The following is a 12,546-nucleotide window of genomic DNA, read 5'->3' on the forward strand; positions in this document are numbered from 1 at the left end:
CTAGCAGTATGACAACTATAAGTCACGAAAAGAGGCCCGATCAAGGCGGGGTATGTGTATTTTCTTTGTTATTATTCAACACACATAAAATCCCTTTCAATATTATTGGTCTATGTATTTTAATAATTTCATTTTGAATCATTATGTAATACGTTGTAAACTGAATATCTGACAGTATTGATAAAAGTAATACCCATATACCTTACTCCCTCCGGTCGCCTCGGCTTGATTCATTGTAACGGAAAAATAAATTTCTATAACCGGTTGTAATTGACCTGTATAGCTTTCAGTTTCATTAGATTGGTGACAGACAATGGTAATAGCTTTGCGGTATTTACTCGTGACCCAAAGCGTAAAACAGCGTAGACTCAGGGCCAACGGGGGGGGGGGGGGGGGGGGGGCAGCCGAGAATATATCCCTTACCGGCCCTTTTTTGAACAAAAACTAGGAGAGGCCCGGGTGTTTCTTACTCCAGGGCCCGTCATCGCTCTCTACGGACCTGCGTTGACTCAGATCTAATGGTGCAACATGCACCGGCAAATGAAGGTATAGATATTGCTCTACGTCTGATTTCAAACGAACACATTAATCTGTGAACGTATTATCTTTGTATCTGGGTCTTCACTATCTAGCGTAAGGTGAGATTTATAAACAGTTAAATACGATATATAGAGGACAGACATTTAGACTCAACCGAGCGTGCTTTTTACGACAACCACATATACAACGATAGAACATGTGTTACACATAGACAGACATACAGACAGATAAGTAGTTTATTTCAATCTCACTACTTGTATAGTCGAGAATATGCAGGAAATAAATAACGTAGTGCATAAACCACTCCATAAAGAGTTAGGAGAAACATTCTGAACGCAATTTATATATATGTACACATAAATTAAAAATGAAATTACTGTTGTTGTTGTTGTTGTTGTTTTAGGGTTTAACGCCATTTTTCAGCACACGATAGGCTATACATGGTGGCCAGTATTAATGGTGGAGGAAGAACCCGGGAAAACCCCGGAAAGAACCACCGACCCACGAGAAGCTACTGGCAAGCTTTCTCACATACCCACATAGGCTGAATCCGAGACTCGAACCCACGCAGACAGAGGTGAGATGGCAGTGATCTGTAACGGAGAGCGCTTTAGACCACTCGGCCACTCGGGGCCCCTGAAATTACTGAAACAATAAATTATTCAACGATACTATAAAAGTACCACGTGTGCAACAAAACTTTATGATCAGATAACTTTAATGTATTGCACGTAACTTAATATCCAGAGGGGGAATTATATTTTTGGCAAATAATACATTTCTCCGCAAAAATATGAGGCCCAATATATTCGGACTACTTCTGTTATTTCTATGATTGGTTTGACTGTCCATCAGGTCATGATAAAACCTTTGAAGTGGTTGTAGTACACATCAGTTTGATGTATTTGGTGATTCGCCATCGGGCGGAGTGTGGTAGCCTGGTACACTGGACTACCGTGATGCTGCGCAGACAAGTGTGCGTACCTTTATAGGAGCCCAGGGTACCAGGCTGATCACAACATGCTGTCAGATCTTCACGATGTATCTGTTGTTAATCAGCTTGCCTCAAAATTAAACTTTTCGACGTTAATCGCTGTCCATCCGTATTATGCTGTCACGATTACGTGTTAATTATAGCTACATCTTTTCCACCCATATTTTCGGATGACCTAAATTCATGATTTTCGACAAGATATGTAGACTTTAATTCTCATAATTATTAAAACAAGATAATTAATTGGAAAGTTAGTGCAACAGCAAAAACGCTATTTTCCGTAAGGTTGTCGTAGAAAAATGTGGACAAATGTAAACTATCAGACTATGTCTGGACTACAGTTACATAAGGTATTAACATTATGTTGCTACAAATGGCCTGACAGTTACAGGTCACCTGAAGTCAGCTCCAGGCTCTCATTCAGTTGTAACCCTACATCCCTTATGATAACATTAACAACTAGTGTGTGTGTGTGTTCTCTGTTTTGAGTCAGTAGTAATCCAGCCATTAAAGTAGTTAGACCAAACCATGTTTTGGGTTATTGAGCAAAACATAACATGGTGTAAGAAGTGAAAATGTTTGGAATAAGTTGGATTTATGCCATTAAGAAGTATATCTCCATGACAATACTTAAGTTTTTTAGATACACAAATTAATATGTTAATTTTTACATCATGGAAAAATTCAATCAGCCACCTGAAATGGACTTTAATTCACACCATCTAGCAGAAACTTGGAGGAGGTGGAAGCAGACTATGCAGTTTTACTTAGATGTTGTGCTTGCAGATAAAGAAGACAAAGAAAACTTCAGTGCTTTCCTATATAGTATTGGTCAGGATGGTAGAGACATATACAACACATTTACATTTGAGGCCAATGAAGCTGAAAAAATGATGCACTGATCAAACAGTTTGAGGACTATTTCAGTCCGAAGCAGAACATTACAGTAGAAATTAAGGCACAGCTTCAATACAAGAATCCAACAAAAGAATGAAACCATTGAGCAATATGTAACTAAATGTGATTTTATTGCAAAGAGCTGCAAATTTGAAAATCTACAGGATGAAATGATTAGAGATAGAATTGACTGTGGGACTAATTCTGAAAAAGCAAAAGAAAGACTTTTACAAGAAGATCAACTGACATTACAAAAAGCATTGGCTATCTGCAGAGCAGACGAAGAATCCAAAAGCAGATTCAAAGTAGGCAAAATGAAGCAGCTGCATCACAAGTTCATGGTGTGAAAATGAAGAAAAAAGGAAAGAAAATGACACAACCAAAGAAAGTGGAAATGTTATTTATGAAATCAGAATCCAGATTATTCAACTGTGGTAAATGGGGCAAATTTCATGCAAAAGGTAGGTGTCCAGCCTATGGAAAAAACTTGCTACAGGTGTCGAAAACAGCACCATTTTATGAAATGCTGCAAGACAAAAGGGGTGCATAGTATGCAAGAATACTCATGTGAAGAGGAAGAATCATCTTTTGTAGGAACAGTGACAAAAGCAAACACTGAAATCAGTGACAAAGAATGCTACGTTACTCTGACTCTTCATGGTACTGATGTCAAATTTAAAATTGATACTGGCTCGCAAGTAAACATCATTCCAAATCACATTTGTGAAACAATCAACATTGACAACATGGAAGCAAAACCAACCAAGACCTTTCTCACAAGCTACTCGGGTGACAAACTAATTGTCATAGGCAAATACAAATTAAATTGCATGAATCAAGAACTTGATTATTATATCACAAAAAAAATAAAAAACAATCAACCGCCCATTCTTGGGTTCAAAGCGTCTCAAGATTTGTACTTAATGCAAGTAGTTTGCAATGTACGCAGGAATAAGGACAATTATATCGTGAAAGAATTTCCCAGTGTGTTCAAAGATCTAGGATGCCTGAAAGAAACATACCATATTGCAACTGACAAAAATGCGAAACCTGTCATTAATCCACCAAGGCCGGTTCCTACAACTTTACGAGAACCACTTAAATCAATTCCGGAAGAGAATGAACGGAAAAATGTAATACGGAAAGTAGACGAACCAGCAGAATGGGTCAGTTCATTAGTAGTTATTGAAAAACCCAAGTCGGGAAAACATCGAATTTGTCTAGATCCGAGAAATTTCAATCAAGTTATCAAGAGATAGCATTATCAACTTCCTACAATTGAAGATATAATCAAAACGATGGCTGGAGCTAAGGTTTTCTCCAAACTAGATGCCAATCATGGTTACTGGCAAATACCCCTGGATGAGGAAAGCCAGATATTGACAACATTTAACACCCCGTTTGGTAGATATTGCTACCTGAGAATGCCTTTTGGTATTAAATCTGATCAAGAAGTGTTCCAGAAACGCATGGCACAGTGTTTTGAGAACCTGCCTGGGATGGAGACTGATATAGATGACATAATTGTATGGAGAACTTCAAAGGAAGATCAGGATGGAAAACTAAACAATGTTTTAAAGAGATGCCAGGAAATAAATCTAATACTGAATATGGAAAAATGACAATTCGGACTAACAGAAGTGGGCTACGTGGGACACATGTTGACATCATCAGGTATTAAACCCGACACAGAAAAAGTAAAAGCAATCACAGAAATGTCCGCTCCGACGGACAAGAAAGGAAATGAAAGAAAACTGGTACAGTCAACTACAACGCGAAATTGATCCAATATATGTCTACAGTGACAGAGCGAATCAGAGCACGTTTGAAAAGTGACACTGAATTTGTTTGGGAAACTGCACAGCAATTTGCATTTGAAGAGATCAAACATATTCTAAACAAAGAACCTGTGTTGAAATATGCCGATGTTAAGAAGCCTAATATTGTTAGTTTTGATGCATCAAAATCAGGACTTGGAGCAGTATTAGTGCAGTCAGGCAAAACTATAGCATTTGCATCAAGGTCTTTGACAGGTGCAGAAACAAGGTATGCACATATCGAATAAGAACTGTTAACTGTGTTATTTGGTTTTGACAGATTTAATCAATATACTTATGGTAGTTAAGTACAAGTTGAATCGGATCATAAACCTCTGGAATCAAACCTCAAGAAACCTCTATCTGCAGCACCGCCTAGACTTCAGAGAATGCTTTTAAGACTGCTGAAGTAGTTTTTACTTAACATATTGTCCAGGAAAAGAGTTAATTGTAGCAGATATCTTGTCGAGAGCGTACAAACAGACGAACACGTATGAGATGAACATGGATAGTGAAATTGAGTACTATGTGCACATGATCATGTCAGATATACAGATTGCAGATACACAGTTCGAAGCAATAAAGAATTGATAAACATCTCGTACCTTTTGAAATCAGAAATGAACTTCCAGAAATGGACGGATTAGTTCTAAAAGGAGAGAAGATTGTAATACCAGATGCTCTTCAGAAAGAACTGCAGGAGGAGTTACACAAAAGTCATATGGGCATTGAGAAGACAGAGCAAAGAGCAAGAGATATTATGTACTGGCCGGGCATGAATGCACAGATTGCAACCATAGTATCGAATTGTTCAACTTGCCAGGAATACAGAAAGTCAAATAAAAAAGGACCATTGTTATCTACACAACCTACTGCAACATGGGAAATGATTGGAACATATTTATTTATGTGGAATAATTACAACTATGGCTTGATAGTAAATTATTGCTCCAGATATTTTGAAGTTGCCAAGTTAGGAAATACACGAGCAAGCACAGTAATCACACACACAAAGTCAGTTTTTGCAAGACTCTGTGTGTGTGTGTGTGTGCGTGTGATTTCGATTTTTAATGTAGCTTTAACAATTTTTCAGTCACATCGCTACGATGTCTGCAGTGTGGCAGTTTATAGTGATGTCTAGCACTGGGACATCATGCCGTAGACATGTAGCATGATGTCCCACCCAGTCACACACACAAAGTCAGTTTTTGCAAGACATGGAATACTATAAGAAGTAAGGAGTGATAATGGACCATAGTTCTCCTCAAAAGAATATGGTCAGTTTGCAAAAACAGGGGATTCAAACACACTACGTCAAGTCCCAAGTATCCACAGTCTAATGGTTTAGCAGAAAGAACCATTCAAACTGTCAAAGAAATTATCAATAGGGCAAAGAGAGATGGAAAAGATCTGTATTTATCGATATTGGAGTATCGAAATACACCAACTCATGATATATAATCTCCGGCACAAATACTGACGAGTCGAAGACTTCGATCGTCTTTACCTATTACCAACATACAGCTACATCCGCAAGTTATAAAAGAAAGAAACAAATTGGAAACTGGGTGAAAAGCAAAATCAGCAAAAGAAACAGTATAGCAGAACAGCTAAAGAGCTTCCAAATCTTACTTCTGGAGACAAAGTTAGAATCAGAAGACAAGATCTTTGGGAACCACCAGTAGTCGTCAGAAAAAGTAGCACTCCCAAGTCGTATGATGTGAAAACCCAGGATGATGCTATATACAGGAAAAACCGAAGACATCTGTTAGAAACAAAAGGGACATTACCAGAGATATATGATACCTACGAAGATGCTAACAATGAGGCCACTGAACTAAATGACAAGATGCCATTAATCATCAATGAGACAAACCAGACAGGAGAGATTCGAACAAGGAGTGGATGCCTAATTAAACAAAAGCCTGCAAGATAAAGAGATTTTGTTAGGTGAACTCGATAAATTTTCTCAATTACAAAAATTGTGTCTTGTGAATATTAGAAACTGAAGTGTTTAAGGGCATAATAATACATCTGTTATATCACATCAGTTTTGTGCAGTGATAACAACTGGATTGAAGAACAAAATATTAGGACTATAGATTTTAGTGGCAATGCCAATCTATCACCACCTTTGTTTTCATTAGTGTAAGAATGATTGTGAATGTCATAGGGTTAGAACTTAATTTTAACTATAATTAGAAGAGCTTTTACAACTCTCCAGAAACTATTTGAAATATATATATTCATGTGCAAAATAGAACTTTGTCAAGTTTGAATATGTTTACAAATTTATTAAAAAGAAACGGAGAAATGAATATGTGAATTTAAAAGAAAAGCACAAAACTCATTTTTAGGGGGAGTTGTGGTAATATACGGTATTAACATTCTGTTGCTGAAAATTGCGTGACAGTTACAGGTCACCTGAGGTCAGCTCCAGGTTCTCACTCAGTTACAACCTGTTATGCCTTATGATAACATTAGCACCTAGTGTGCGTGTGATTTCTCTGTTTTGAGTCAGTAGTAATCTAGCCATTAAAGTAGTTAGATCAAACCATGCTTTGTGTGCTTTAGCAAAACATAACATGGTGTCAGAAGTGAAAATTTCGGAATAAGTTGGATTTAAACCATTAAGAAGTATATCTCCATAACAATACTGACATTTGGATACACAAGTTAATGTAAATATAAACAGCCTTGTAGAACCTTTTACACTTAATACTTGTGATGATCAGTCATATACAGGACTGATGTAATTTCTTACTCGTGCTCATTAATAGAAGAGAGAGAGAGAGAGAGAGAGAGAGAGAGAGAGAGGGAGAGAGAGAGATGGTGATGATGATGTCACCATTATATATCGAGGACTTGTATATGAGAAACTGAAATATTTTCGGAAAGCGTTAATGATAATAAACACAACATGAACGTTAATTTATCTCACTCATAGCCGGATTAAGGCTTTGGGGGTCTGTGGAACATATGATGTGGGAGTGGGTTCTCATATATTTACAAATACGCCATGAAAGCAGAACTCAAATTGTTCTTTATATGTGAATTATTTATTAAAGCTAAATTAGGATATCATTAGACGTTTCAGACCAATATGTGTTTATTTAAACACATGTAACTTTATCGACGGTAACCAGGTGTACCCCCATGACTTACAATAGATGGCCTCGCGGCAAGTGCCCCATCCCTTTCTGCCTCTTAATCCGGTAATGACGGCACATACTGTCTTTTCGGATATTAATTATGGAAGTTATTTTCTTATCACACTATTATCCATAGACAGATTAAGGTCCTTGTAGAGGCACTTCTTTAATAAAAGATTGACGTCGTTGAAATGGCTTTTTGTGTATACCCTTTTCATTAATATGCTGTTTTCGTATATTTTAATGTTCTTTTTTTTTTTTTTTTTTTAAAAATGAACTTGTTACCAGTCTAAATTACGTGTAGTATGGCAGGTTTTTCTCTGGAAAATTCTGTAAATAGAACAATTTTACTGGTTTAAATCCAGTAAATAATTTATCGCTACTTAATATATTGGTGAGGGTTTTGAATGTTTGCTAATTTTAACGATCTTTATAACACATGGTAGCGTGGCCGAGCGGTCTAAGGCGCTGGTTTTAGGCACCAGTCTCTTCGGAGGCGTGGGTTCGAATCCCACCGCTGCCAAACTATAATTTTAATTTGTACCTTTTTTTTTTTTCTTTTTTTTCTTTTCACCCCCCAAAGATGCGATCATCAAATTCTAACCTCAAAGCCAATAGGTAACATAAACAAATAAATATTGTATTCATGAATTGTGATTGTATTAGGACTTTGCTGCTAAACTAGTCAGGAGAACCTGGACCTATGTCGCTGACTTACCTGTCGTCTAATAACTAATTTGACCCATATACAGAAATTAGCAAATTTAAGAACAGTATATGTAGAAACCTCACACGGTCTATACACAGTACACCGTTCATTTACTAATTGGTGCCAATTAGTTCCTTTCATATTTTGAGTTATACTGTAAAAATCAGTCTATAATTCAATATTTCTCTTTTAAAAGATGCCTTTGTATTCTTTGGAGAACTAGCACAGTGGGCACCAATAGTTGATTTGATATGTAAAACACCCGCCTTGATAGCGTTTGACTGACCACTGATAATTAGTGGGTCAAGATGTTGTTGTTGTAGGATTTAACGCCATTTTTCAGCACACGATAGGCTATACATGGCGGCCAGTATTAATGGTGGAGGAAGAACCCGGGAAAATCCCCGGAAAGAACCACCGACCCACGAGAAGCTACTGGCAAGCTTTCTCACATACCCACATTGGCTGAATCCGAGACTCGAACCCACGCAGACAGAGGTGAGATGGCAGTGATCCGTAACGGAGAGCGCTTTAGACCACTCGGCCACTCGGGGCCCCTGTGGGTCAAGAAGATTGTTCCTTATCTGTGACACACATTTTGGCTTCTGTTATTACATTACACTGGACAACAAATTTTTACAAAAGTCATGTTACTGAAATAAAATTAGTCAATTCTTATCAATTTTTATGTGCTGAACACGAATATGACAGTCAAATTGCAAAATTGGCTCTAGTTTTTTTGTAATCTGCAAGAAATTAATGTTTACATAACGAAATGCATTCCAATAGTAAAAGGTCAACTGTAATAGCCTACCTATAAAAAATCAAGTCATTGACTACATCTTAGATTTCTTCGCCTGTCTCTTGTACAGCTGTTCGGGAGGATCTCTGAGGGGTGTCCAGCAGTAGTCAGCCAGCATTGTAGTGGACCATTTTCCCTGGTATCTTTGTTCCATTGTTGCGATATCTTGATGAAAACGTTCGCCGTGTTCATCACTAACAATACCACAGTTGCTAGGAAAGAAATCCAAATGGGAATGAAGGAAGTGAATCTTTAGAGACATATTGCAGCCAAGTTTCTTATACTTCATCAACATGTCTTCTACTAGTTCCTTATAGTTTTCTGCCCTAACATTTCCGAGGAAGTTTGTAGAAACTAGGCGAAAAGCATTCCATGCTTGTTTCGCGTCACCTTCCAGCAAGTTGTTGAACCGGTCATCTTTGAAAAGCTCTCGAATCTGAGGACCCACAAAAACTCCCTCTTTAATCTTTGCTTCGCTGAGTCGAGGGAATTTTTCATGCAGGTATCGGAATGCTGGCAAAGTCCGGTCGATGGCTTTCACGAAGTTCTTCATCAAACCTAGTTTGATGTGAAGGGGTGGTAGCAAGATTTTCTGAGCCTCAACCAGAGCTGGGTGTTGGATATTCTTCTCTCCAATGGCTACATTCTGCCTGTGAGTCCATTCCTTCCTCATGTAGTGCATTTCCCTTGCTCGGCTATCCCACTCGCATAAGAAACACATGTATTTTGTATATCCTTGCTGCAGTCCCATTAAAAGGGCAACTACCTTCAAATCACCACAGAGGTGCCAGCTGTACTTGTTATACTCAATGGAATTCAGTAGCTGCCTTAACTTATCGTATGTCTCTTTCATGTGGACAGCATACGCTACTGGAATAGATGGAAGAATGTTTCCATTGTGCAAAAGCACAGCCTTGAGACTCAGTTTCGAAGAGTCCACAAATAGTCTCCATTCTTGTGGGTCATGAGTGATTTTTAAAGCATTCATGAGGCCCTCAGTATCGGAACAGAATATCAGATTACTTTCCTTTCTGAAGAAAGGCTCCAATTGCTGGTGGCGCTTTCGATATGCAGTAATTGTGACATCTTCTTCTAGAAGATTCCATTGTTGGAGTCTTGATCCTAGCAATTCTGCCTTGTTCTTTGATAAGTCCAAATCACGAATCAGGTCATTTAGTTCTTCCTGTGTTATTCTGTGTGGGGTTGATGATGCACCACAGTGAAAATCTGGATCACTGCATGCTGATGGACCAGGAGAAGAACAGGTCGACTCACCTTTGTCTTCGTCAGATGAATCAAGAGAATATTCTGCTGGAGGTTCTGGAATAGGAAGTCCCTCACCATGTGGAACTGGTCTCAATGCAGACGGAATGTTTGGGTAGACTATTCTCGACTTCTTTCGCTTTGTTATTCCGCCGGAAAGAGGAGGAACCAAGCAGAAGTAACAGTCATTTAGGTGGTTGCTTGGCTCTCTCCACACCATTGGGACTGCAAACGGCATTGATGACCTTTTGCAATTCAACCACTGTGAAAGCTGTGTTGTACATGTAGCACAGCATATATGCGGAGCCCAAGGCTTGTCTTGGTCACCAACCTTGCATCCGAAGAAAAGATGATATGCCTTCTTCACTTGAGAATTGATACTTTTCTTCTGGTTGGCAAATGTCACTTCCCCACAAATATAGCAAAAATTGTCCGCGGTATTAACACACTTTCGAGGCATTACTGTTCTTTATTGTACGTAAATGGATAAAATAATAAGTTTTATGTAACAGTAGCTTGAACTGTCTCGCACAACGTCTAAAATATTTTAAATGCTGAACCTATCTGATTGGGCTTTATATAGTACACTGCTTACGTCAGCTTCAGCAGCCGCCTGGCATTAGTATAATAGGCCTACACATGTATAGTACACTGCTGACGTCAACTTACTTCAGCAGCCGCATGGCATTAGTATTGCATTGCATCAGAAAATGATGCAATCAACTGTGGATGATGTGAGCATGATGGTATTATGCAATGTTACATCATTATTCCGGATGTTGCTGCAGTCCTACTGGAGAAATTTACACAGTGAAACATAGAAAATGAGGTATATGAATATCTTCAAAACGAGAGCCAATACAAATTTTTCACGGTTATATTCGTGTTCGGCACACCAAAATACTACAGATTAGGGCCTTTTCAAGTCAGTAATGATTTCACTGTTGACCAGTGTTACCAAAACAATAGAGAGTTAATTAGAACCTTTATGACTGAAATTTTTTTTAAAAAGCTACGTTAGAAATACCCCCCCCCCCCCCGCAAACACGTTAATCAGAACCGCTCAAAATAATCAGGGACGTATCCAGACAAAGGGGCGAGGAGGTGCACGGACCAGATCCCCCTCACCGCTACCACCTCTAAAATGAGCTTGAAACAACTTCACTGCTTCGTATAGTATTTTTTTTTAAATACAGTTAGATGGCTACAGTTATGCTTAAATGTACGAGTTTAAAGGCGCCTAGCTACCTGAGCTCCCCACTGTTGGGCCCACCTCCCCACAAACCAATTGCCTACTTCTTTACGCCAGCTCACCCTCCAAATTATATTTCTGGATTTGCCCCGATCTTATATTCAGGAAGTCTACATTGCATTCTTCGTTAATGATTAGATATGGAATTTCAAGTTGTACCATTACTGACAAACTTTTTAAATCAACTCCAAAATAATATATTTGTGTATTTAGATTGGGAAATTGTGCTTACAGGGCTAGATTTCAACAATTTCTGATTATTAAATTAGTCCAATCCAGTCTATAGGAGTTAGTATAATTATTTTATTAAATTATATCCATGGGTGCTAGCACATGGAGGGGGGACTACATCCGTAAAACTAAATAGCTGACCACTACATGTTTGCCCCCACTCCTACTTATATGTGGGTATTATTAGGTAAATATTTGTTTCTATAAAAATACACAATGTTCATACTTTAGACTAGATATATAATATCAGAAAATTCATGTCGGATACTAAAAATAATCAAGTGAACAAATATCCAACCACTGGATGAGATAATACAAGAGGAAAGGCTCTCTTTCTCGTTAGGGCATGCCATGTCGTAAATAAGTCCACCATACTAGTCATGTCGTACAGAAACCCACCATATTAGTCCTGTCGCAAAGGAGTGCACCATACTAGAACAGAATGGTAATAATGGATATTTATTACTGATTCAAAGAGGGCTCTTCTCGAAAATAAACCGAAGGCGGGGTAAGGTATCCCCTTCCCACACACATTATAAATTATACATTGGGATTAAATGTAACTCAGAAAAGTACTTACATTACATGAATGTAATTGCAAGCGGGGAAACATATTTAATCTACTGCTAAAAATGACAAAGTCCAAAACATACAAATTATTTGGAAACAACTCCTAATGTACACGATAGTCGATAGTACATACACACGCCATATTGGACATCAGTTATAAAACCATAGCCTCACTGATTTTACAGATAAGTAATTCCAGCTTACCAACAAGATGTTTGTAGAGTCAATTCCACAAAGTGTTTTGAAAAATAAAAAAATTAAATTCTTTGTTCTAGTCAGTGATGGATTAACTAATGTCGGGGAAGGGGGTGGCGGCGTA

The 12,546-nt window shown here is 38.1% G+C and overlaps 1 non-coding gene across 1 annotated transcript; it reads left to right on the forward strand.

Moving 5' to 3' along the window:
• The first annotated feature begins 7,841 nt into the window (after positions 1–7,841).
• Trnal-uag (transfer RNA leucine (anticodon UAG)) lies at positions 7,842–7,923 on the forward strand. Its single transcript has one exon. It is a non-coding gene; the product is annotated as a tRNA-Leu (tRNA).
• The last annotated feature ends 4,623 nt before the right edge of the window (positions 7,924–12,546 follow it).

This window comes from Sinohyriopsis cumingii, chromosome 18 (genome assembly GCF_028554795.1).
Source record: "Sinohyriopsis cumingii isolate HCF-2022 chromosome 18, ASM2855479v2, whole genome shotgun sequence".
Lineage (NCBI taxonomy): Eukaryota > Metazoa > Mollusca > Bivalvia > Unionida > Unionidae > Sinohyriopsis > Sinohyriopsis cumingii.